Genomic DNA, 25624 nt, shown 5'->3' with positions numbered 1-25624 from the left:
AAAGCACATAGCTTACATTAACTTGCTGTAATCCTTACAAGAAACCTATAGAGCAGGTCAGTCTCATTATCCCCATTTTGTTGATGCAGGGACTGAGGCCAAGGGAGACCAGCTTGGGGGCCATCTAGTGATCTCATGGCAAAGGCAAGACCTGAGCCAGGGAATCCTGATTTGTAGCTCCTTCTCTCAGCCAGCTGCTGTGCTCCAGGGCTCCATACAAGTGCTCTTGTGCAAATCCCATTAGTTTCGGTGGCGCTTGCTCATAACATCTCCCTGCTGAATTGAACCCTCGTTCTGCACAATAAGCTGCTCATGGAATACTGAGCAACAAACAGAACGGGCTCGGTTTTGGTGTGCCGTTCAAAGCCAAGTTGGCGGTCCTTGCATTGCCTTTTTTGTGGCTCCAGAATCAGCTTCTGCCGAGAGGACGAGAGGGGAGGCCTTTTGCATTGGAAATGGGCGCTGCTTCTCCCCAAAACTGAAATGTGTTGCTTCTCATTCCCACTCTCCCTGCCCGCCTGCACTCCCCCCCACCCTCCAGGCCTCACGGCATTGCAGAGCTACCCATTACGTAACTTCATTTAATAATCCCAGGCTGGGCTTGGTGCAATTTAACAGCTTCAGAGGAGCCCAGCACTAATGCATCGATTTGGGCTTTAATAGAATTTCGTTGTCAATGGCCGGTGGCCTGCCGCAGCGCCTGCATGCTTCAATCTTAACCCATCCGAAGGCTCTGTACGTTTCCAGTTGAGCTCCGTTTGTTTCCAGTTGAATAGGTTAAGCAAAGACAGACCTCACTGTTCTCAATTCACTTTATGATCCTCCCATCATAAAAAATAATATCAGCACCTTGCTTTTCATGTCAGAACTACATTTGAGCTGCTATTCCCTATGCCCATGAGTAAATCCCATAAAAGCTGCCCCGTTGTACTGTCGCTATTTTTCCTTGTGGATGATTGATTGATGGATGAGTGCTGACACTTCAATGAAGCTATTTCGACTGCCATCTCAATCCGATGATGTGAGGGGTATATTTTCTGTCCATGCCTCATTACTTCAGAATGACATTCCTGGAACTTCATTTACTTTTCCCCTCCTTCCCTCAAGCGCCATATTTTTTCCCATCTAGGTTATGCATGCCATAAAAAAAGCAATTTGCTATTATATGTGGCATAAGGGCAACACTTTCCCTAGGAGGTAAATAAGAAGGGAATTTTTTTCCCCTCTCCCCCCTCCCCTCCTTGCTTCCATGTTGAGTTTAGGGATCGTGTCAAAATTTCTCAGATAATTCTGATGTCAGCTTTTTCTGTTCTCAGAAACTGGAGGAAACACTAAACAGATTCCAGCCTATGTTTGTTCAGGATTCCATTTTATTTTAGCTTTAGCTTGTACTGCTTTTATTCCTCTAAGAATTCTGTCTTTCTCCCCCGAAACACTTTCAGTTTTATGCCTAGTGTATGCCCCTCTTTATATTTTGAGTAGCAATTTATGACTCAATGCAGTCTTATTTCTCCTTTAAGGATATGAAAACCCATTCTTTAAATACACAGACAGATTGTCTCTTAAAGGCTGGCTTTGTATAGAAAATGCTTAGCTAGAGAAAAGGAGCTTGTGCCTGTATTTAACCCCTACAAACAATGTACTGGGTGACGGGGAGCGCTCACCATTAAAACGTCTTGGAAGCTATCCGTGAGTTGACATAGAACCCAATTTTAATCTGTGTAATACAGTATTCCTGTTAATAATAACATATAATTAAGACATCCGTTAAAAATCCATAACGTTAATTTAATGGAGAAAATCTAATACAGTTCTATTGGAATTTTTACGTTAAATTAACTTTAACGGGCTTTTAATGGATGTCTTAATTAGATCTCATTATTAACGTGAATATTCCACAAATTAAAATCGGAACCTCAAAAGTTTTAATGGGGGGGAAAAAGTTAAAAGAACCATTTTTAAACAGAATGTTTCCTTCTGCCTCTTTTTCAAGGCAATTTAGCTCCTTTGGAAAATGAGCTGGAATTTTAAAAATAGGTAACAGGTGATTCTTAGGGTCTTTGCATTACTAAGTATCCATAATAGTCTTGACAACAAGTGAGCTGTTTGTTCTTGCATTGATAAAAGCTGGGAAAAGGTTTGAGCCTTCCACACACATGTTAAAAACACACCCTTTCTCGCTTTCGTTTGTTTGGAGGGCAAAAGTTTCATTGCATACACCTTGAAATACAGAAATATGACGATGCTTAAATTAAAAAAAAGAAAGCAAAGACAATGTGAATAAAAGAGCTGGAGGAACAATCAATTTTCAACAAATCTTTGGCAACAACAGGGTTAACCGCAACTATTGGAACAACTTGCTGGGAAGATTAACGCTGTTCCGAGTTTTTTTGGCTCGGGATCTGTTTTAACTTAATAATTCTTCTGCTTACGGTGATGTATTGATCCCTAGTGCCATGACTGGATTGGCCAACCCAGGTGCACTACTAATAGCTGCACGGAGTTGAAACATTTCCTTTAGACAAACTATCCCAAAGGGGTTATAAATAGGAAACAGAGATTACCATGAAAAGCAAACCTTCCAGTGTGACTGCATCTTGTGGAGCACGCTTGGACATTAAACGATGAAGAATTATACTTCCCACCCCCCCTTTCCTGTCGAGTGTTACAAATTGACAAAATAAGTACATCAATGTTTTCAGTCATTATCCTACTTCAGTGGTACTTTGTTTTAGTGACAGCAGAAGGGGACAGTGGAGACCAGACAACCTCGCTGCAGTTTATCAATGAAAATCTAATATCGTCCATAAGCAGGGGAGTGGAAATCAATACTTCATTACCAAATTGTTAGTGAGGATGAAGAAGAATAGCTGGAGGTTTTTATTATTCTTTTGGCAGTCTTCTCAGTCCGGGTTGTTGGAAGTTCAATGTCAGCCACGGTGCGACGTGCGGAGAAGGTGTGGGCAGTCAGGGCAGGAGAGCTGGGGGTGGGGGTTAAGGCATTGGTCCTGCAATCAGAGATAATTAAAAACAAAACAAAATGACAATGCAAATGACAAAGTCAGAATTGCTTCTTAAAAAAATTGCATTTCTTTGAGCTGACATGTTTTCACGTGCATCTGTTCCAGAGGGATTCAATAAGAAGGCAAAAGTGCAAATAGACATGTATCTATAAGGTTGTTTAGCAGCTTCAGCAAACCTGGTGCCCTCTCAATGGTTTGGACTACAACTCCCATCAGCCCTATGCTGGCTGGGGCTGATGGGACTTGTAGTCCAAAATATTGGGAGGGCACCAGGTTGAAGAAGACTGCCCCATATGGTTTAAAATCAAAGAACCTCAAGGACTGCTTACTCCCATATGAATGTGCCCATGCTTTAGAACAATGGTTCCCAAACTTTTCATTTGCTGCCCGATTGGTTCCATAAACTCATCCCCAGTGCCTCCTACCCTATAAAAAAACCCCACTATTCAGAGTAGCGGTTTGCTCGAGGAAACTGAGGAAGATAACAACACAATGAAATTCAAAGCAGTAACAATCAATTGCACCATTTATTCAAAATCCAATTTTAGTTTAATTACATCAACAAAATGAATTAACTGGACCCAGTGGTACCAGCTTTTCAAAGCCTGGTGGTCATTCTGAAGGACCAGGTGCGCAGCCTGGAAGTCATTCTGGACTCACAGCTGTCCATGGAGGCGCAGGTCAATTCTGTGTCCAGGGCAGCTGTCTACCAGCTCCATTTGGTATGCAGGCTGAGACCCTACATGCCTGTGGACTGTCTCACCAGAGTGGTGCATGCTCTAGTTATCAGCCGCTTAGACTACTGCAATACGCTCTATGTGGGGCTACCTTTGAAGCAAAACTACAACTAATCCAGGATGCGGCAGATAGACTGGTGACTGGGAGCAGCCACTGAGACCACACTGGCTCCCAGTACGTTTCCAAGCACAATTCAAAGTGTTGGTGCTGACCTTTAAAGCCCTAAATGGCCTCGGTCCAGTATACCTGAAGGAGTGTCTCCACCCCCATTGTTCAGCCTGGACACTGAGATCCAGCGCCGAGGGCCTTCTGGCGGCTCCCTCACTGCGAGAAGCCAAGTTACAGGGAACCAGACAGAAGGCCTTCTCGGTAGTGGCGCCCGCCCTGTGGAATGCCCTCCCACCAGATGTCAAAGAGAAAAACAACTACCAGATTTTAGAAGACATCTGAAGGCAGCCCTGTTTAGGGAAGCTTTTAAAGTTTAATAGACTATTGTATTTTAATATTCTGTTGGAAGCTGCCCAGAGTGGCTGGAGAAACCTAGCCAGATGGGCAGGGTATAACTAATAATAAATGTTGTTGTTGTTGTTGTTGTTGTTGTTGTTGTTGTTGTTGTTGTTGTTATTATTAACCCCTCCAGTGCCTTCCTGCCTCTCCCTTACCTCTCCACACTGCCTTAGGAAATCCCACTGCCCGCCCCCCACCAGAGCAATAAGACCGCTGTTTTTGCAGGTCTGATGAGGCCCTTCCCTGGGTTCCCACAGCTGTATTTGGTGTACTGGAAAGCAGGTCTTTTTGACCATGCCGCCATTTTTGTGCTCAACCGTCTTGAAACAACAGGTGAAGAGGGATGTGTGGCCACCTGGTAGGCCAGCTCTGCTCCCTACTCCTGGTTTACACCTCTCACTAGGTGCAAAAGGTCACACAGATGGTCAGTGTAAGTGGCCATATAGTGGGCACCATTAGTGAGCTTTGCTGGCACAAAGGGCCCCGCCAGCAGCTGCCCTGTGAACTCCGCTCTCACTCTGAATGCCATTTCCAAGCCACCTGCTGATTGATCCTGAAAATATTTTCTATGGGGCAGTTAGCCCCTCTTTCCACAGTGAGGATGCTAAGCGCTGGTTCACAAGGTGCTGTTTAACACGTAATAATTGCAGCCATCACATTGTAGCTTGGTTAGGTGAAACGATGACTGCAGCTCAGCTCTTTTGTTGAACTTCCTTATCAGGCGATCACAGTACCTGTCAGTCGTAACAATTAAGTAATGAGCTGTGCACTTAAGAACCACCATCTCAACATATCATGCAAATTAGCTAGTAAGTAGCGACTGGAATATAGAAAAAGACGAGGGATGCGTTCTGTATCGTTCTGAATGGTGGGCATTGCATTTCAGTTCAGTGTTATTTGGTTCTCATTCAGAGAATGAGAGTCTGACTAAATATACTTGCATATGAGAGCCACAACGGTTTGCATCCAGCTCTCCTAGGTTGTTCACTACACAACCCATTTTTCTTTTATTAACGAGTTTAATGACATCTAATCACACACATGCAGCTGGTTCTTCTTCTTTGGCGATCACTTGTGGCTGAGTAAGATTGTCTTCCATGAATATGGTCTTAACGGTGTGTCCGTAAAGGACTGTGGAGGCCGATTCTGGATCCGCACGTCTTCCAAAAGTGGGGACTGATTTCTGGGTAGGAGTTGATCACGATGAGGATTTGCCAAACGTGCCTTCCTCTTAGCTCAGGGGTCTGCAAAGTTTTTGTGGCTTGGGATGGTTCACAGTCCTGCAGACGCCATGGTGGGCTGGAGTGCACGCACGCACATGCACAAACACTGTTTCCGGCACTTCTTCTGTTGCGGAGGAGGTATGCACAGCTTCCCATTGGCTGCAGGAACTTCCTGCAGCCAATGGGAAGCCGGCTAGCATTGTGGAAGGCAGTCCCCGCTCTGCTCCGTGCCTGTTTAGCATGGCGCATGGAAGCCGACCAAGCGGGTGGCAGGGGTCCATGGGCCAGTTAAACGACCCCCATGGGCTGCTTGTGGCCCATGGGCATTAGGTTGCTGACCCCTGTCTTAGCTAACTTCTCCCTTTCGTCCTGAGTTTGTGCTTCTTCGAAGTCCATGGCGCCTTGGGTAGAGGCTATTCTCCAACTGGAACCCTTGCAAGTCCTAACCAACATGTGAAAAGCTTGGTTTCATTACTGTGACGCAGATTGTCACCTACTGGCTTCCAGAACTCAGTGTTTCATCAGTGGGAGCTGGCAGTGTTTTTCTTTCTGTGTAAACTGTGGAGAGGGGGGACAAGGGGGACAGCTGCCCCCCCAAATCAAGTGAATTAAAAAAATACTTAACCAACTGAGGTTCTGCCCCCACCCAACATGAAGCTTGCCCCCACCACAAACCCTGGCTATGCCCATGGTCAGGAGTATATAAAATCAATAAGTCTCCACCAAGCTTTTTAAAAAAAATATTTCTTCTTTCAGTTCCTTTTCATGATGCTGTGAAATTTTCTTTGCTCATCGCTGACAAGTTTCTTAAATGAAACATCATGTCAACTTTTCTCTGGAGAAGGGGAAGCTGGCATTGCCAATGGGAAACTCTGCATTTTGCAAGGCTAAAATGGCACACAGAAGTTCACCAGGAAAATGGAAGGAAAAGATGCACTTCTGCCAGCTTCCTGCCATGGGGCTGTCCCCACTTTAGCTTGGGGATAGACAAGATTGCCAGATTCAAAACAAAGCAGGCGTACTTGCCTTTTAAGAGCCGTGTGGGGGCAAAAATTCAGTGGTTGTGATTTCAACCATCATGATGATGAGTCGAGCCACTCCTGTGAACATTTGCCCTCCTGTTCAACTCTTAAGGAAGAGGAAACCCACACCAGGACATCAGCAGACAAACAGCAGCAGTATCTCTCTATTTCTGCCTCCCTCTCTCTTTATATATGCCATACAGCCCCTCCATGGAGACACACAACACAAGAGCATAAGAAGAGTCTTGCTGGATCAGGCCAAAGACCCATCCAGTCCAGCGCCCAGTTCTCACAGTGGCCAACCAGATGCATGTAGGAAACTCACAAGTAGGACCTGAGCACAAGTGCATTCTCCTCTCTTGTGGTTCTCAGGAATTGCCATTCAGAAGCACACTGCCTCTCACCATGGAGACAAGAGCAAAGCAATCATGGCTATCAGTTTTTGATAGCCTTATCCTCTGTAAATCTGTCTGATCCACCTTTAAAACCATGCAAGTTGGTGACTATCCCTGGCACACACTCATATGCACTTCAGCGATCATGGCTAATAGTCATCGATAGATATGCCCTCTATGAATTGCTTAGAGGGATCATAACTCAGCGACAGAACACATCCTTTGCATGCAAATTGCCCCATTCCTTGGCATTGCCAGTTAGAAGGACCAGGGCAACAATTTCTACTGGGGACCCTGAATTGCTGCTGTTAGGGTGGGCAAGTTTGGGGTCAGATGGACAAAGAATCTGACAAGGTCCTCCTAGTTTCTCTTATCTTCAGATCTCAGGACATATGATGCTAAGCAGGGGTGCCATCTAGTGGGGGCAGGGGCCGAGGCCCCCCAAATTTTCAAGGAGGGGGCCAGGTCTCCTCAATATTCCATTGTGACCGTGTGCATGCTGAGGACAAACCGATGTGCTTGATGCTAAGCAAGATTCAGACTGGTCAGTACCTGAATCGGAGACCCCCTGGAAATGACTTCTTGGATGAAATGGATGAAAACAAGATATAAAATATACTATGAATTGTATTCAATGTACCACTAAGTTAAAGTCATGCAGAGATAATGCTGTTCTTCAGGCAACAGGTTTTGTGCTAGCAGTAAGCCCGCTGCTGGCAACTTGGTTGCACAATAGATTGTACAATTTGTTGTGCAGCGAGTTCCAGCTAATGCAGCTGTTGCATTGGGTTCACCTGTTGCACAATTTAAAACCCACCCATCTGCTAGCACTAGTGGACCAATGATGTCAGATACAGCTCTAAATGCATACATAAATAACTTTAAAATAAGTTATTCTAAGCTGAGATCTGTAACATCCTGGATCACATAACATTGTTCATGTAAGTAGCATGGGTTGCCCTTGTGAGGGCTCCCCGTACCTCATAATAATGGCACAGACAACAGACAGCAAGGCTATGTCAGGGTCAGGCATTTCTCTGCAAGCCTTGGTTGTTGATCCCCCCCCCCCCCGTTGTAAAGCAAGGGCCTTTAAGAAAATCTCTGGTGAAATTAGGCTAGGAAAAGGGACTCTGCATCTTTGAGTAATGAGACTGGGAAACTGGGAACGCGTTTCCCACTCACTCATTTCTCACTGTACGGCATTCTGATTTCGTGACACTTCCTAATAAATCATTGCTTATCACTCACATGGGAACGTAACACGGCTCAAGTTAAGATTCGTTAGCGATTGTAAAGAAGAAACATGAATTGCTCTATATCAGAGCTTTTTGATCATCATCCGGCCTGCTGCAGGCACTCTTTTTTATTGTTATATTTACTGTAACTGTTGTTTAAGGCATAAATAAAAGAGCAGGAAAGCACAGAAAATATGAATAATGTAAATAAATTTATTTGTCTTATTTATGCATTGATGTAAGCATTTGGCAATTACTCTGCACAGCGGTTTGTATCCGGCATCAGAAAGAGAGAGAGCGAGAGAGAGCGAGAGAGAGAGAGACTGTTGCAGCGCCAAACAGATCTGATACATTAAACACAGCTGCACACACCTGGCCCCACCAAAAGGCCTTCTGCTGCTACTTTCAAGAGGGGGCACTGAGAAGTCCACCACCCACTGTGACCTTTCCTGGTCAAGCAAATCAGGGATGGTTTCTGTAGGCAATGGAGCTCCTCTCTTCCCTCTCCCTCACCTCGGCATTGTGGCTCCCTCTCCCGGAGTGGATGTTGATAATATGGCACCCTGTGCAAAACCCAAATTTGACACACCCACCCACTGCTCAGCCCTTGAGCAAAACCAGCTAAGCGAGGCACTGGGCTTTAGGAAGGAGGTATAAGGCTCTGGCAGAGTCCCAGAGCCCTCCCATCTCCTTCCCAAAGCCCAGCATGTCTTTTTTGGGAAGGAGGTGGGAAAGCACCCCCTCAGCTCAGCGCCCTGTGTGGGAGAACTGGACATGCCCCCTCCAAACTTTCATGCCATCATATACCACTTTAGCAGCTAAAATTTCCCTCAGGGAATCCTGGGAACTGTAGTTTCTTAAGCATGAGGATAGTTGCCAGGAGGCCCCTCACAGAACTGTAATTCCCAAGGGACTATAGCTCCCAGGATCCATTGGGGAAGCCATGACTCTTATAGTCAGTTAAAAAAGAGAATGCTTTAAATGTGTAGTGTAGATGATGTGACCCAGATCTCGTGTTTGTTTGTATGCTTTAAAAAAAATCATCTCTCGTTCCTTTTGTTGTTGCTTTAATTCATCTGTCAGCACCCTTAACAAACTACATTTCACACAATTATTTAAGGGAAGCCATGTCTATTGAAGTGGTATAATAGTTAGAGTGCTTTAAATGCATAGCATGGGTGTGAACCTGATTTTGTACCTTATACATTACATTGGAGGGGGGAGCGCTTTTGGCCTTTCGAGAAGGGCCTTAACTCAGTGGCGGAGACCTGCTTCAATCCCTGGCATCTCCCGGTAGGGTGGGGGAGAGATCTTCTCCCTGAAATCATGGAGAAGCTGTACGGGGGGGGGGGGAAGCAATACATTTTTGCTCCACCTGCTTTTGTCTCTGGCCCTGCCCACCACTGACATGTGACTACAGGAAGGTGGGCCAGAAAGTGGCTCTCAGTCTGAAAACAGTCTCCCCCTCTTTGGTGTGGACAAGTCTGGAGAGCTCTCACCTGTGGAGGGATGTGCTGGCGGAGGAAGAGGAGTGTGGGGGGAGCACACCGCCCCTGGCAGCGCGATCCCGGTGGGGTGCCAGCCCTGCCCACGGCTGCTCTCTGCCCCCCCGGTGCCGGAGCATGAAGCTCCGCCACTGCATGGCATTCCCCACGTCACTAATGTGTTTCCCAGCTGGGATAGATGTGAAAGATCTCACTGTGATGGAGAAGCATGGTCCAGGAAGTTCTAGTCAACTGCACTCCTTACACCATGCCTTCTCTGCTTATCACCACGTCTGCAGCAACTCTGAGATAAAAGCACGGCGAGTCAGGAGGAGTCCCTAATTATTCCGGAGTTCCTTTTCCTTCTTTTCAATTTGTTTCAGGCCTTTGATTAACCCCTTGATCAGGCAATCACATCTGGGATTGAAGCAAGTTAAGTGGTTGTCTTCAGTTATAGGCTTCCATTTGCCTGCTGAACCACAGGAGAAACAAGGAGATCTTCTTTCATTAAGCAAAAAGAAAGCCCTGAGACAAAATTGGTGAATGTAACGCAGACACACCAACTTTGTGTAATCATGAAGTTGGTGAGGAGACCACATTTGGTGTGTGTTTTGTGTCAGTGTTATAAGGTTGACATTTATTTATTTATTTGTTTAAGTCTGCCTCTTGCTCACCTTGAATGGGAGAGTGCCTGCCAAGTAACTCTCCCACAGCAGAACAATATTTTATGTATTTACCCATAATTTCCTCCCTGTTATCTACTGTAGCTCTCTGTTCAAACTCACATACACACTGCTGCTATTGAAGCTACAGTTTGAAGCGAAGACCAGCACAGGCAGAAAGAGGCTTTTTTCTTGTTCTGTTTTCCTACTGAAAATCGCTCTCACTTCGCTAACCTGTTTTTTCCTTCACTGTAAATGAATGTATCTTCTCAGGCATGATGGCGGTGGAAAACAGGCCAGGAAGATTTTTTTTTTGGGGGGGGGGGGAGTTCACATTGCTGCTTACTCTGCATTGGGTGCACTCCCACTGCTAGTTTTTGAAGCCATGTTCACATGACATTAAAGGTAAAGGGACCCCTGACCATTAGGTCCAGTCGTGGCCGACTCTGGGGTTGCGGCACTCATCTTGCTTTATTGGACGAGGGAGCTGGTGTACAGCTTCCGGGTCATGTGGCCAGCATGACTAAGCCGCTTCTGGCGAACCAGAACAGCACATGGAAACGCCGTTTACCTTCCCGCCAGAACGGTACCTATTTATCTACTTGCACTTTTGAACTGCTAGGTTAGCAGGAGCAGGGACTGAGCAATGGGAGCTCACCCCGTCGTGGGGATTCGAACCACCGACCTTTTGATCAGCAGGTCCTAGGCTCTGTGGTTTAACCCACAGCACCACCTGCATCCCTTCACATGACGTTAGCCACAGTCCATATCAAGCCCGTATTTTCTTGGCAAATGCCACTGCTGGATGCCTTCCTCCACGCAAGTCAGCTTCAATCTTGCTAGAAGATTTAAGCCACATTTACATTGTACAGTGGTACCTCTGGTTGCGAAAGGATCCATTCCGGAGGCGTGTTCACAACCTGAAAAGAACGCAACCCGCGTCTGTGCATGCGCGGGTCACGATTCACTGCTTCTGCGCATGTGCGTGAGTCATTTTGCATGTCTGTGCATGCGCGAGCGACGAAACCCGGAAGTAACCCTTTCCGGTACTTCCGGGTCGCCGCGGGACGCAACCTGAAAATGCGCAAACTGAAGCAAACGTAACATGAGATATGACTGTACTTTGGAAATGTTGTAAACATTTAAGGTAGATGAGCACACATGCACAGATAACACCTTCATGAATAGGAGTTCTGGGTTGTGTGTGTTGCAGGGGCAGGGAAACCAAAAAGGACATGTGCGTCAGGTGAAAACATCGCCCTTCCTCTCTGCAAACCCAACAAGGTGAGGGTTTGTTACATTTTAAGCTGCTCATGTGAACATATCCTTTGCGTATGTAAAAACAGCAGCAGTTCTTCTGGTAGTGGTCTTCTGTTTCAAATGTCAGCCAAAGCAGCGTTACGTTAAAAATAAAACAAAAGCCCCCACACACATCAAAGTGAAGAATTACAAACCTGCACATACTATGTTATTTCTATAGCATGTAGTTCTCTGTGTTGGGGGGGGGGACACACACACACACATTCTTCCAAGTATAACTCTTGTTTGGGGGAAGCCATGACTGTTTAATGTGGTAAACACTGCTTTAAATGTATGGTGCAGATATGACATTAGTTTATTCTGTGCCTCAGGAGGACAGGGATTCTATTTTAGAATCCTACAGCAAACCAATTTTTGGAAAATATTTGATTTTGTTTAAACACAGACATTTTGTACAATATTAATTTTAAAAATAAAATTATGGCGCATTTCCATTTCCATTCCTTCCCCAGCAGAAGATTATCCGGTGTGTGTGTGTGTGTGTGAAGCTACTAAGGTAGAAGAAGAGTTTGGATTTGGAGTTTGGTAGAAGATTAAGTATTATTATTTATGTTGAGTGTACTTATATCCTGTTTCATAGTCCCAAGAGACTCTCAAAGCAACTTACAAAAGTTTGTTGTTGGCCTCTGTCTGCTTTGGGAGACAATAGGTGGGTGTGCATTAGGGCTTAAGGGAAACCATTAGAAAGTTGCATCACCCGCTGTGGCGGTAGAGGCCGATATGGGAGAGACATGTTTTGTTGCAGCTGGAGCAGATGAAGACATCCGGTTGCGCTGCTGCAGACGCACAATGGCGTCTCTTCTCCCTGTGCTCCTCCCAGTGGTCATTCCTCCTCTGGGCACTGCTATGGATGCACAACCTGACTGTCTTTCTTCAGGCACTGCGGATGTCTGCAAAGGATTCCCATGTTGTATTACAGACTTGGTTTGCCAACGGACCTGGTGCCTGAAGCCAGCTCCCCGTAGAGCACGTCCTTGGGGATCCTGCCACCTTCCTTTCTGTGCACATGACCAAGCCAGTGTAGACGTTGCTAAGACAGAAGGGTGAACATGCTGGGAATGTCGGTATGAGAGAGAACATCTTCCTTTGAGACTCTGTGCTGCCCTGTGATGCCCAAAATCTTCCTACTGCAGTGCTAATAATAATAATAATTTATTATTTGTACCCCACCCATCTGGCTGGGTTTCCCCAGCCACTCTGGGCGGCTTCCACAAAGACCAAAAATACACTAAGATGTCACACATTAAAAACTTCCCTGAACAGGGCTGCCTTAAGATGTCTTCTGAATGTCAAGTAGTTGTTTATCTCTTTGACATCTGATGGGAGGGTGTTTCACAGGCCCTCTGTGGAAGGCCCTCTACCGAGAAGGCCCTCTGCCTGGTTCCCTGTAGCTTTGCTTCTCGCAATGAGGGAACCGCCAGAAGGCCCTCGGCGCTGGACCTCAGCGTCCGGGCAGAACGATGTGGGTGGAGACGCTCCTTCAGGTATACTGGGCCGAGGCCGTTTAGGGCTTTAAAGGTCAACACCAACACTTTGAATTGTGCTCGGAAACGTACTGGGAGCCAATGTAGGTCTTTCAAGACCGGTGTTATGTGGTTTCAGTGGCCATCCCCAGTCACCAGTCTAGCTGCCGCATATTATAAAAGATAGTCACAATAAAACCTTATTCAAATTTGGTATCAGGAACATAAATCACATGGTGTCGCTATGACACCATGATTCTTCTTAGGTGGTCTTTCCTGTCCGCATCATTGATCTCACTTGGTGTTGCCCTTTGGCCTTCACCTACTAGGCATCAGAGTCCACTGAGGTCCACCACTGAGGTCACGCAGTGTGGCTGGACAGGTGGACCTCCCTCAGTCCATAAGAGAAGCAAATGTTCAGTTCTGAAGTGGAAGCCTAGCTTCAAATCTCGTTTGAACAGTCCTGTTCAAGTTATTTCTATGTAAGATTGATGGTAAAATAGGATTCGGATAATACATGTGTACACGTGTTCCTGTGTGCAGAGAATTGATCGCATGGGCAGCTCCAGATCAGACAATCTATTGCTGATTTTGTCACAAGAGGGTGGGAGGGCCGCTGTTGAAACCAGGGATAAATATTTGACAATGCTGTGAAGGCAACTTTGCTAACGATTTTTGAACAAGCTCCAACTGAGGCCTAAATGCCTTCAATATCCATAAACAACTCTATACTGTCCAGTTAGGGAGACAAAGACATAGAGGCTTGTCAGGAAGATTTGCATGGCTAAGTATCCGAGATCCCAGAGATGATGAGGGATTGTTTGAGAGGGGAGTTTGGCGGCGTGGCGTGTGGCGGCAGAGAGCATGCCATACGGAACGGATGACTATCATTACCATATTGCAGAGCCTTACACCTTCCCAATTACTGGCAGGTTTCATTAATTACGGCAACATTTCACCAATGGAGTCCCCATTCTACCCCCTCCCTCTGCCTTGTCACCACCGCCCCTCTATCTACAGATAGGCTCAGTAGCTGATCACCCACGAAAAACTGGGCCATGGGGCCGCTTGCTCAGGCTGAAACAAGCAGACAAATAAATAAATAAGGCAGCGTTGGGCTCTGAAATCAAGATGGAGGAAAACAGGGTGGTAATTCAGATGAGTGCAGGAGCTTCTGAACTAGTATCGAGTGTGTCTGGATTTATTTCTATTTTGCTAAACTGGGTTCTCACATAGGCAGCATATGCAACAGGGGTATATGCAAACTGATGTGCTTAAAAGCAAAATAAATCAATAAAATAAAATAAAAAGGGAAAGGCACCCCCCTATACACTCCAGTTGCGTGTACAAAAAGTAGAGGCATATTGTAAAACGGCAGTCACTTAAGCTCTGCTAAGACTGAAGTTTTGCTAGTCGAGATTGGCGAATCGTACAAGGAGAGGCTGCGCAGATACCATTGGCTCAGCCCCATTAAATATAATGTCGGGAGCATTTCCCCGCTGTCATCTTGTTACTATCAACAGCATTATCTGTATCAACCGCTTCTACAATTACGCTTAACGACTAGTCTTGCTACAAAGAGTCAGCAGCCCCCAAGCTCGTTTTCATTTTAAATACGCCAAAGAAAGGCGGGATTCTAACCCTTCAGATGCTTGAAAAACAAGACAGGAAAAAACCACAGAGACCATGCAAACATTTCCAAATCGTCACTGATAGCACCCCCCCTCGCTGCCAGCACACACACACACTCCTATTCTATGGTCGGCCAACTGTTCCCAGTGATTTCTATTACATTTCCTACCTATTATTTCATGTAATGGCATTCCTTAAATTTTAAATTAGCTCCGAAGAATAAAAATAATTGAATTCCTGCTGTTTTGTGTACATAGAGGGTGACAGGAGCTAATGTGATAATTTAAACTGTAAATGAGTCTTCACTTTGTGTTCATTAATTACAGCTAATTACTGAATTACAAACCTTCTTGGTTAGGCACTGTTATGTATTCATGTAGCATGTTAGACCTCCAGCTGGTAGAAAACTGTTTTATAGACTTACAAGCTGACATGCTAAGCTAGCATAGGAACGAATTTCATTTGGGGTGGGGGGTGGGAGGGAGGAAGAAGACAGGATAGAGGAGCTAAAAACAAAACAAGGATCGAGTGCTCTGAGCATAAGCAATGAGTCTGACTTGGATCTGAGGACGGAAGATACCCTGCATGATGAACTGAATTTCCTGAATATTCAGGACAGGCAGTAGATACATTTTTTCTTTCATATGTAGATGGATACTCCAGGGATTGGATGATCCACCCCCCCTCACATCACAGCAATTTCTCAAACCATGTGAGCATCAACACTGATGTAAGCATGCCTGAAATACAATCCATTCTGGGTCAGTTCTGGAGCTGCCAATCTCTACTTACTGCTAATTATAGCAATAGCAGCAACTTATTGCATATGGTGACTACTTACTCCTTGCAGCAATAGTAGCTACTAAAGCTGCTATTAAGGAACGCTGCCATCATTAAAGCACAGCAGTGAAAAGGGGTAAACTGTCACCTAAAATGCGTGCATTTCGTGTGCCAGTATAAAGTTCAATAGCGGCTGTGTCTGCACCACACATTTAAAGCACATGATTCCCCCCTCCCCAAGAATCTTAGAAACTCCACTTATGAGAAAGCAACTGAAATTTTCTCTCCCTGTTGGTAATTTTGAGTGTCTTTTCTTTTCTCTTTAATTGATGGCAACCGGTTGAAAAAACACAGGGGAGATTTCCAGAACAGCGGTAGAACCAGAGGAGGGGGCTACAGCCCTAGGATTGCTGGTAGGAGCAGATCAGGCTAGGAATGTGTGAATCGATGAGTTTTGCTTTCTCCCCGTTTCCCATTTTTCCCCAATCTTAAATTCATTACTCCTCATTTTCACATCAGTCTGCATTTCTTTTCTTCCTTTTAAAAAAAGGTACTCATGAAAATTCACAAGCATGCAGCACAAATTTCTCCTAATATACACATTTTATATTTTCCCCAATACTGTATATGCATTTTTTTGCATGTTACTTTCACTAATATATGCATTTTTATATACAATCTACCTCAGTATATGCATTTTTTGTGTGTGTCACCTGGCTGGAGGACCGAAATGCAAAATTTGGAGAATTGTGAATTTTTTGGAGGATGACACTGTTTCAGTTCACACATTGTTTTGCAAAGTAGGTTCACCTTTAAAAGTGAACTGAATCGAATTTCTCCCCTATCCCTGGATAAGGCCTATCCACCATGACCTCATAGGAAAATCAGTGAGCTGAGCTGTGAGCAGTGAACCATAGGAGCTCCACCAACCATGGAATTATAATTCTCTGGCTGCTGCTTTCCATGAGCTCAGCTGAAGACTGGCTGCCTTCCTTGGCACCCAAGTGGAAACTTTGACAGTCACCGCCCTGCTCTCCTCACTATTTAGTGCCTAACATTAGCCCTCCATTAGAAGTCCCAGTATGTTTCCGAGCACAATTCAAAGTGTTGGTGCTGACCTTTAAAGCCCTAAACGGCCTCGGCCCAGTATACCTGAAGGAGCATCTCCACCCCCATCATTCTGCCCGGACACTGAGGTCCAGCGCCGAGGGCCTTCTGGCATTTCCCTCAATGCAAGAAGCCAAGTTACAGGGAACCAGACAGAGGGTCTTCTTGGTAGTGGCACCCGCCCTGTGGAACGCCCTCCCACCAGATGTCAAAGGGAAAAACAACTACCAGATTTTTAGAAGACATCTGAAGGCAGCCCTGTTTAGGGAAGCTTTTAATGTTTAATAGGTTATTGTATTTTAATATTCCATTGGAAGCCGCCCAGAGTGGCTGGAGAAACCCAGCCAGATGGGCAGGGTATAAATAATAAATTATCATCACCATCATCATCCCATTTCCTCACCAGGACATTCAAGCTGCATTTACAGTATAATCCTACACAGGTCTATGCCTAAGTGAATCCCGTTGGGATTCTCAGATAAGCATGGATGAGATTTTATATGGTATCAGACGATCCTATCTACCTTAGTCTTGCCTTATACCAAGTCACTTCACTGGTTCATCTAGCTCAGTATTGTTTAGGTAAAAGGTAAAGGTAAAGGACCCCTGGATGGTTAAGTCCAGTCAAACTCGACTATGGAGTGCGACGCTCGTCTTGCTTCAGCCTGAGTGCCTGTCTGCAGACAGCTTTCTGGGTCATGTGGCCAGCATGACTAAACCACTTCTGGCGCAACGGGACACTGTGGCGGACACCAGAGTGCACAGAAACGCTGTTTACCTTCCTGCCATAGCAGTGCTTATTTATCTACTTGAGCTGGCATGCTTTCGTACTACTAGGTTGGCAGGAGCTGGGACAGAGCAATGGGAGCTCACCCCATTGCACAGATTTGAACTGCTGACCTTTCAATTGGCAAGCTCAAGAGGCTCAATAGTTGAGACCACACCGCCACCCGCTGTTTACTCTACGCTGAGCGGAGGCAGCTCTCCAGGGTTTCAGATATTCCCAGCCCTACCCTGATGCCAGGGAATGAACATGGGACCTTCTTGCATGCAAAGCACCTGCTCCACTGCTGAGCTACAGCTCTTCTCCATTTTCACCTGATTCACTCACTTAATAAGAACCACTGTTTGTTTGTTTTTACTTTGTAGTTCATGTGAAGAACAAAGTGTGTCCCTTCAAATGGTGGTAACGAGAAAGCCATGCCTTAAAAAAAAAGATCAGAAGAGCGTGTTTTTCATGTACACAGATTGTACTGCTATTCACCCTGACCTCCTTCAGGAGCAAGGGAGGGAAATATAATATAATAAATAATAATATAACATAACATAACAACATAACAACATAACATAACATAACATAACATAACATAACATAACATAACATAACATAACATAACATAACATAATAATATAAATAATATGATACATCATTAGCAGTTCATAGTCAGGATGAATACCCATTATAACCTTCAGCTTTCTGCATCCACATCTTAGGGATAACATTTTCTTACTATGCAGCCCATGAGGACTACACTGGGTCCTCTTAAATCCTTGGGAATGTAACCAAGTTGTCCATTATCTCCCAACCTACTTTTGTGCATTTGGTTCTTTCCATCTACATCTTTTCAACGACGTAAATCAACACACACACACAAAAGGTAAGTTGTTGTGATTTAAGACATTGCAGTCCCATTAACTTCAGCCAGACTGACATTTGTTGTTATCGAGCTATTCCAATAACTGAATGATGGCCCAGACTAAAGGCCATTTTGTCGTTCGGTTAGATTATAATTCTCTCCAGCCCATTTATTTCAAAGTAAGTAAGTCTGTTCATACTATATTAGGTTTTGCATCCAAAGATCAGTCCTTCTAAAAATCCCATGATGTTTTTTTTTTACGGGGACTTAATTTAAACTGCTAGCTCGTTTCCCGATAGTAACGTTGGAAGGCACTGGAAAGTAGAAGTGGCTTTCCTAAAGTTAAGCATCCCAAAGAGACTCCATCTTGACTGATCTTCCAAGTCCCATGCCAGAGCAGCATCACATCTTATTTGGCTTCAGATTGTGATCACTCATCAAAAGTAACAGGTTAGTGTATTTGTCCTGATTAAACTTGGATAGGGAAATGTGTCTACCTCGGATTAGGCAAAATTGAACCTAATTCACCATGTCCACACATTGCCATAAACCTAAATCCTTCTTAGAATGTAGGTCGCTTGGGTAAATGTATATTGCATACAGTGGTACCTTGGGTTACATATGCTTCAGGTTACATACGTTTCAGGTTACAGACTCCGCTAACTCAGAAATAATGCTTCACGTTAAGAACTTTGCTTCAGGGTGAGAACAAAAATCGTGCTCCGGTGGCACGGCAGCAGCAGGAGGCTCCTTTAGCTAAAGTGGTGCTTCAGGTTAAGAACAGTTTCAGGTCAAGTACGGACCTCCGGAACGAATTAAGTACTTAACCCGAGGTACCACTGTACTGTCTTTTGTAGCAGATAATGGTAAAAACAAAACCAAAAACCCCCACTTAAAACAACTGTGAGCCTAAGGCTGCTATGCTGACCTCCACTTACCCGCGAGTAAGCCCCAATGAATTCAATAGGTCTTCACAGTAGACATGGTTAGGATTGGCTTGTGAGGCTTTAATTTGCCAGCTAGCCAGAGCAGTGGCAGAGCAGGCCCGGAGCGGCGAACAGGCAGGGGCATGGGTGCGTCGCGCGTCCTGGGGGTGCACGGCATGTGTCCTGGGGGTGCACGGCAAGTGGCGCGTGTCCCAGGGCAGTGGCCGCGATGGCACCCCCCCCAGGATGGCACCAGGGGTGGACCGCTCCCCCCACTCCCACCTTCATCCACCAGTGAGCCAGAGGCTGCCTGATAAGTGCTGCTCTGCCAGTGGATCGGTGCCACTTACTCAGAGGAGCAACTGGTGCACACTCCTTGCTGAGGGCAAGAGCACATTGGGGGAGGGTTAAGAGAGCCATTCGTTCCCATCAAGAGCAGGCAGCCTCTTATCCATGCGGATTAGGGAACTGCTCACTAACAGTGCCTCAGTCTTATCTGCATTGAGCTTCAGTTTGTTGTCTCTTACCCAATACAGTGGTACCTTGGGTTAAGTACTTAATTCGTTCCGGAGGTCCATTCTTAACCTGAAACTATTCTTAACCTGAAGCACCACTTTAGCTAATGGGGCCTCCTGCTGCTGCCGCCGCGCCGCTGGAGCACGATTTCTGTTCTCATCCTGAAGCAAAGTTCTTAACCCGAGGTACTATTCCTGGGTTAGCGGAGTCTGTAACCTGAAGCGTATGTAACCTGAAGCGTATGTAACCCAGGGTACCACTGTATTAGGAAGTAGGGTACAGTTAGAAGTTAGCAGCAATCTTGCATTGAAATGCGGATGTGACAAGTGATAATTATTTATATACTTTATAAAACTTTTATACCACTTGCTTGTAAAAAAAACACACCCACACACCTTCAAAGCGGTTTACAAAAAGATAAAGCAATAAAATCAAGGAAATGATATGATGATATATAGATGCTTATTTCATTTGCAAGGAGCTCAAGGTGCAATACGTTCTCTGTGCCATGCTTGTTCCATACTGCTTCCTTGCCCAATACTTCTTTATTAACCTCTTAACGATGATACTTTCCCTTCTGATAATGTCCTCTACTTTAGGCTCTCTTGGACATTTATTGACCTTCTCCAAGCCATATCCTTTTATTGCTTAATACCATCTTAATTCCAGACTTACATTCTGAAATTTTATATTCTACAAGGTGCTTCTGGTTTTAAAGGAGTGGGAGCACCCAGGCTACTGAAATGAGGGCCGCTCATGAAGTCTGCTCCACATCTTACCCGCAGTCAATAGCAAAGCTCTTAGGAAGTTAATAGCCTTGGGTCGCTCCCTGTATCATAAACTTAAATCTGACCTGCCCGTTCCCTATGCATTGCAAATGCGCATAGATTTAGGTAGGAATGGACTGAGTTGAACTATATATAGCAGCTGCTAAGGTGATCCCTGCTCACTTCTGCAGTGCTGAGTTTCAGATCTGCGGTATGAGCCTCTCCTGTTCTGTGGAGCAAAATGGGTTGGAAGAAATACATCCATGGCTTTCAAAATGCTAACATCCAGGGTTGATTCATCAAAGCTCCCCCTCCCTTTGGATCCAAACAGAAGTTGTGAGGATGACGGTGGAGAGGGTGTCAGGAAAGAACCACACCTTCCCTTTTATTCACAAAGGTTTTTGATTCCCTTTACGAGCATGATCCGCCGATCCGTAATCAAGGGTTAATTTCACAGCTCGCTGCTTCATCTAGCATAATATCCATTCAGACTAATTAAATCTGTCTAATAATGTGAGTGTCTTTGTCTTTGTTCTTCCCATTCTTTGTTTTACACCCTTCACATCTCATCTCCAGAACTACACGCCGTCACATCCTACACTGACAAGCAGAATCCATCCCTAAAATTAAAACATTCCTGACCTATCTCTGATGACAAGGCGAGCAAGCTTCACAGCGCTACTGCCCATGAAGAGAGCTGACACATTTGTTTTTAATTTCAAAAGAGTAGAAAGTGAAGATCTGACCCTGTCAATCAGACCCCGTGACAAGTTTAATCATTGCTGCCCCACAAAATCACGGCTAAATAGGAATGCAAATAATGTATCACAGGGCTCTTATAAATGCTAATCAAGGAGAAGTAATCAACTGACAATTTCACTGATCTCTTTTCTGAAGGAGTCAGTCAGCGCACCGTCTCTGGACCACAAAGAGAAGGGAGGAAAGACAAAAGACAAAGATGCCGTTTCCTGGAGGTTATATATATATATATATATATATATATATATATATATATATGCGCAACCCCAAATACACTTTCCTTTTCCAGGGCATAAAATAACAACACTAATGGAGATTCCACTCTTTTTGATCCTTCACCGAACTTTAAAGCAATGCTGTTTTTGCAGGAATTTACAATATTCTGTGTCAAGTGTGGTTTATTAACCCTACCCCCGTAAAGAAAGCCCACCAAAAACTTCAGTTGAAATAAAAATCATCATTTGTCTTTGCCATTAATCCATCTTCAGAATACTCTCACATCTCAAAAGCCCTCAATGACCTTCTTCATGGGATGGTGGCATATTTCCTAAGGACTTGAAAGCCAGAAATTGTGATTACTAGGTTTTTTTCGGTTTTTTAAAACCATCCCTTAAAGAAAATGATAAAAGAAAACAGCCTACATATAGGTATAGAAGGAACACTGCCAAGTAGTTCTGAAGCCTATACTCCTAGTTATGTGTAAATATCAGAAAGTAACACGATTTGCATTTCTGAGGCCTGGTCTTTCATCTCAGTTTCCGAGCATGATCTTCACATGTTTCCCAAAAAGATGAAATGTCTCACCAAAAAAAGAGAAGAAAAAGAAGACACAGATTTGCATAAAACTCGCATGTGGTAATTTATATGCACGTAAGCAGAATTAGAAATAATTACTAAGATGCAAATGCAAATGCAGTCCATTTCACCATAGTGGGGAAGACAATAGCCAGGTCCCTTTGCACCTGTTCAGTTTGTTGATTGGGTGATAACTGTTGACAGACCACTTCAAGGCCTCTGCTTTCCCTCCTTTGGGTTCTAGATCTTTAAACTGGACTTGGACCCAACAACCTTTCAAACAGAAGACTCTTTCAAAGAGAAGTCTGTCCACCAACAGTCCTGGTAACAGAGGACTGTCCTCTGTAGAGTCGGGCACATGGCCTGCCCTACAAAACACACAGCAGTCAAATTCTCCCCTGGAAGACTGAAGACAGGAAGAGACACACATCTGCCTGCTGTAAACACCGTCAGGAAACACCTATTCAACAATTGCAAATGGTGGTCAGTTGGGGAGTGAGAGCATACCCTCCAACATTTCTCCGATGAAAATAGGGTAATTCTATTCCATAATAATGATAGTAATAATTCTATTATTTAAACTCCATCAATCTTACTGGGCTGTGCTGGCCACTCTAGGCTGTTTCCAACATATATAAAAACATAATAAAACATTAAACATTATACAGGGCTGCCTTCAGATGTCTTCTCAAGTTTGTCTATTTCCTTATCCCTTGGCTCGGGGGTGGCATAACTCCATGCCCTCCAATATTTCTCCGATGAAAAGAAGGGTGGCCTAAGGAAAAGCAGGACTTTCCAGGATCAGATCAGAAACCGGGATGGCTTCTGTAAATCCGGGACTGCCCCTGGAAAATAGGGACACTTGAAGGGTCTGTGAGAGCTGCCAAGAATCTAGCCAACCTTGGGAAAATGCTTTTGTTTCTTATCAATCTGCCCTCTTGCTTTTTAACAGTACCCTTCTTCAAGAGAATCCTAAACAGAAAAGAACATTAATCCTGCTTCCCCTGAGACATTCACTGCTAGAAAACTATTGTGTCAGTGCATGGCCCTATATTTTGGAGGGCGGGAGATAAATTAGAGAAAACCTAGTCGGAGCTTGTGGAAGGACCCTCCCCACCTCCTGCATTTAAGAAAACCTCACAGTTGTGGACGGTTAAAATTTGATGGCATATTTGAATTGCTGAGAATGGTTGTGGCAGCAAATATTCAAATGTCCCTTGACTTGCTTCTGTGACAGAAGGCTTAACTTTTACAGCTGCCAAGCAGCCGAGAAAGGCAACCCCAGTGATCCAGCCAGAGGACACGTCATAAGATTTTAAGTGGTGTCCCTGGAGGAAACGACAGTATGAGGCTGCTTGAGCGACCTTGCTTCACTGTCCACACACTTGTCTCGCTGCTAGCGAGCGCTGCCAAGCTGCAGGATCCGCGTCAGAACAGGCCTGCTGAAGCTTCAGCCTACCCAACTGTGATTAAAGAGGCTGGAATGGAATGAATAGGAAGGAAGGAGGATATGAGCCACAGAAACACTTGAGGATTTTGTTTCAGGGATGCGATGGGAAAGGAGGAAGGGAGGAAAAGGATGGGGGATGATCAAAGGACATGCCCCTTCCAGATCCCAGTGGGAGACCTGATTGGACATACTTGTACAATTTAGAGCAACAAAAATAAACTGAACCACTGAAAGGGAAGTGGTGGAGGAGATAAACAAACAAACAAAAAAAGCACAGCGCATCTATCAGAAATAAATGGATAAGGAAAAACAATCCGGGCTTGAATACCCGGCAAGATGGAGGCACTGTGGGTAAGTAGCTCCCATGTCTGGGAAACTGGTCAGTTGCCTATCCTTGATGGGGTTGCACTCCCCTCAAACGAGCAGGTTCACAGTTTGAGGGTGCTGCTAGATCCAGCTCTGTCACTGGAGGCTCAGGTAGCTTCAGTAACAACAACAACAACAACAACAACAACAACAACAACAACAACAACAACATAGTTATACCCCGCCCATCTGGCTGGGTTTCTCCAGCCACTCTGGGCAGCTCCCAGCAGAACAAAAAAGTGATAAAATATCAAATAATAAACACTTCCCTAAACACGTCTGTCTTCAGATGTCTTCTAAAAGTCAGATAGTTGTTTATTTCCTTGACATCTGATGGGAGGGCGTTCCACAGGGCGGGTGCCACTACCAAGAAGGCCCTCTGCCTGGTTCCCTGTAGCTTTGCTTCTCACAATGAGGGAACCGCCAGAAGGCCCTCGGCACTGGACCTCAGTGTCCAGGCAGATCGATGGGGGTGGAGAGGCTCCTTCAGGTATACTGGGCCGAGGCCGTTTAGGGCTTTAAAGGTCAGCACCAACACTTTGAATTGTGCTCGGAAATGTACTGGGAGCCAATGTAGGTCTTTCAGGACCAGTGTTATATGGTCTTGGCGGCCTCTCCCAGCCACCAGTCTAGCTGCCACATTCTGGACTATTTGTAGTTTCCAGGTCACCTTCAAAGGTAGCCCCAGGTAGAGCTCTGTGACTGGTTTGATAGCTATGGCCAGTTCATGTGTTGGTTATTTCAAGACTGGATTACCACCATGTGCTCTATGTGGGGCTTTCCTCAGGCTTGTTGTGGAAGCTGCAGTTAGTGCCGAATGCTGCAGCACAATTGCTGGCAGGAGTGAGGCCTTGTCGCCATATAACACCTGTGCTCAGAGTCGATTTGCTACCAGGCAAAGTTTGAAGTGTTGCTATTAGTATATAAAGCCCTTAACAGCTTGCGACCAGTTTACCTATGAGATTGCTTTATGCCATAAAATGATTTAACACCCACCAACAGCATTTTGAATTTTGTCAAGACACAAACTGGAGCCCATTGCAGCTGTTTCAGTAATGGGGCATCCATTTTCAACCCATGGCTCTCTAAATTCCCGTTTCACTTGAGAGTTGAGTTGTTGGCCATGATGGGCTCTTTATTGCAAAACAGGAAATAATGGAATACTTTAAAAGGTGTACTTGCTTGCATTGACTCCCACTGTACACTCAGCAGCAGCAGCATAACAGTTAATAGTTGTTTATCACTGATTAAAATGGGGGGGAGGGGAGGGAATGAGGTGCAGAACATTTATACACTTCTCTGAAATAAAAATTGAGCATGTGGTGGGAAATAATTGTACAGCAAATGCATTTCATTATTGCTTTTCTCTCTGAACCTTGTTGCAAATTCATTGGGAAAGTCCAGAGTTGTTCTTCAACAAAGCCTGCCTAATGTCATTCGATCTTTGCTTTATTCCAAAGAGTGATTTCCATGAGATTTCACATTCCCTACAAAAGAGTGCAGATGTAATGTTGGGTCAAACTGACCTGGACTGCAGAAGCTGCAGAGAACGGAGGTAGCTTTTCATAAGCAACAAATTCACTGAATGAAGCCACATCTGCACTAGGCATTTGATGCAGTATTATACAACTATAAACAGCAGTGACCATCACCACCCCGAATCTTGGGACCTATAGTCTGTTGAGGGTGCTGGGAGTTGTTAAGAGACTCCTATTTACAGCTATAATTTCCGGAATTGTTGCTGCTTATAATATTTACTAGAGTTGCCTTCTTCAAAAAGTGAGTATCCTGGGATATGAGATTGGTTCCCAAACTAC

At 44.8% G+C, this 25624-nt stretch overlaps 1 protein-coding gene across 2 annotated transcripts in view; it reads right to left on the bottom strand.

Moving 5' to 3' along the window:
- Positions 1 to 1352: 1352 nt before the first annotated feature.
- The window catches only part of TSHZ2 (teashirt zinc finger homeobox 2), a 566094-nt gene continuing 541822 nt past the window's right edge, over positions 1353 to 25624 (bottom strand). For both annotated transcript variants that reach the window (XM_083618452.1, XM_083618456.1), the window contains one exon: positions 1353 to 3008. The gene's annotated coding sequence lies outside the window, so the exon portion shown is untranslated. The remainder of the gene's footprint in view (positions 3009 to 25624) is intronic.

This window comes from Podarcis filfolensis (assembly GCF_964270895.1).
Source record: "Podarcis filfolensis genome assembly, chromosome: 6".
NCBI lineage: Eukaryota > Metazoa > Chordata > Lepidosauria > Squamata > Lacertidae > Podarcis > Podarcis filfolensis.
Note: the sequence above shows the minus strand (reverse complement) of the source record. Positions and strands in the feature narration are given on the sequence as shown.